The sequence below is a fragment of the Elephantulus edwardii genome, unplaced genomic scaffold (assembly GCF_000299155.1).
Source record: "Elephantulus edwardii isolate Elephantulus edwardi_28Jun2011 unplaced genomic scaffold, EleEdw1.0 scaffold00129, whole genome shotgun sequence".
Lineage (NCBI taxonomy): Eukaryota > Metazoa > Chordata > Mammalia > Macroscelidea > Macroscelididae > Elephantulus > Elephantulus edwardii.
The window spans coordinates 5,415,939-5,418,192 of NW_006399879.1; positions in this window are offsets into that span (position 1 = coordinate 5,415,939).

Below are 2,254 nucleotides of genomic sequence, written 5' to 3' on the forward strand. Positions count from 1 at the left end.
GATGGAAAAGAGAGGAAAGACTTTAGGAATTCATATCATTCCACTTCTGGGTGATGGGAGAACTCGTCTCTGTGACCAGACCCAGGCGCAGGGAATACTGAGCTGGCACCCTGGGCAAGGACACCTTTCATCTGAGCAGGAGTGAGTCCAGTTAAAGCCCAGAGGTTTGTTATTCAGGTTGGTGGAGACTGACCAGCCTCCACAGAACCCGTCACTGGGGCTGAGCCTCGACCAAGCCGCAGCCGTCGGAGCATGGTTTGGCAGGAACTCTCCGGGGACCGGCTTTAATGATGGCAAAGACAGTGTTTTCATTAACACACATTTGGGACCTTCTGTAAACAGAACCTGTCGAGTGGCTGGAGTGTGGAACTCAGACGTCCCTGATGGCATTTAAGCTCCGTGTCAGCTCATTTCTAGCGTAGCTTTGCTGAGGGAAGAGGAACTTTGGCTGAGCTCGTCTCTAGTATCTTCTTAAATATGAGATTTGCCAAACCCAGAGATTAAATCCACAAACCAAACCCGTTACCATCAATTCTGTGCTGACTCACAGCCACCCAGCAGAGCAAGGAAGAACCCCCCGGGGGGGTTCCCACACTGTGGTCTTCATAGGGGCCAGACTGCCCCTGCTTCTTCCTCAGAGAGGTGGTGAGTCCCAGCTGCTGGCCCTCCAGGAAGCAGCTGCGCACGTAACCACGGTGCCACCAGGCTCCTTTGAAAAACATTCTTTAAATACATTGATTTTCACCTCCCTGCTGTGCATCTGGGGGCTGGACAGTGACGAAGGGTGACAGAAGGAGAACTGAAGCCTTTGAGCTGTGGTGTTGGAGAAGAGCATGAACAATGAACACCCAGGGGGCGGCCGAAAGAACAAACCCAAGTCTTGGAGAGAGTGCAGCCAGAGGGCTCCTTGGAGGCAAAGACGATGGAGCTTGGTCTCACACACTTTGTGCATGGTTCTGAGAGAATATTCCTTGGAAAGGGACATCGTGCTTGGAAAGATAGAGGGACAGCGAAGGAGAAGAGGACCCCCCAGCGAGACAGATTGACACAGTGACAGAAGCAATGGACTCAGGTGTGTCAGAGACTATAAGGACGGCACAGGATAGCACAGGGTTCAGATCAATTGTTCATCGAGTCACTGTGAGTCATGCCTGACTCAGCGGCACCTGACAACAGTAGTGGTACACCGTAACCTCACAGGACAGAGCAGAACCGCCCTCGTGGGATTTCCAAAGCTCTTGTCTTTAGCAGAGCAGACTGCCTTATCTTCCTCCTGTGAATCTTCTGGTGGATTTGAACTGCTGACCTTCCGGTTAGTCACACCAGGGCCCCTTAAACTCAAAACTAAGCAGACTGTTTTCAGCATTCCCAAAATGTGGATGGTCCTGGCCAGACCACCATCATTTAACTTTGTCTTCCCTGCCTTGTTGGCTCTTCCCCTGAAAGCTCTTAAAATGGTTTAATCTAAAAACAAACAAACAAGCCTAAGCAGACTGCTGTGGAGTTGATCTCTACTTACACCAACCCTACGTGCAATTTCTGAAGCTGTGAATCTTTATGGGAGGAAACTGCCCATCTTTCTCCTAAGGAGTGACTGGTGGATCAAACCCACCAATCTTTCTATCGTCAACACAACATGTTACCATCCACGGGGCTCCCTGTAGTGTAGGTGAAACATAAACCAGTGTGGTTGGAAGTTAAATCCCATCTTTGGATGGCACAGTAGGTGCTCGGCTCCTGACCCCAAGGTTGGCAGTTCAAACCCACCCACCTGCACAGCTGAAGAAAGGGCTGGTGATCTACTTCGTGTCAGTGAACAAGAATTGCATGGGGACAACCAAGGATGACTTCTCCTAACTCCACAAAGGAACACTGTCCCCACCAACAACGTCCACAGTACAAAACTAATTCCTGTCAGGTCAGACAAGGCCTCCCACGCTCGCACCCCGATGTCTACTCATTCCAGCAACCGTGCTCTTGCCCTGCTGGGTCCATTGCAGTGGCTACATAGACCTCACAGAATCATGCTATGGTTATGAGGTTTATTAGGGAAGGGAGCAGGCTATAACGCAGGTTGGCAGCAGATACAGTCCCTCGGCCCAGACAGCTCCTCCAGCTTGATCACAGGCCCTTTGGCTTTCAGACTCACAGTTCAGGTCAATGTCACAAAACTCCCTTAGTCCTGCCAGTTATGACATCTTCTCTCAGCCTCTCATGGGCTATTCCTCTGGCTCCGCGGGGCAGGGGTCCGACG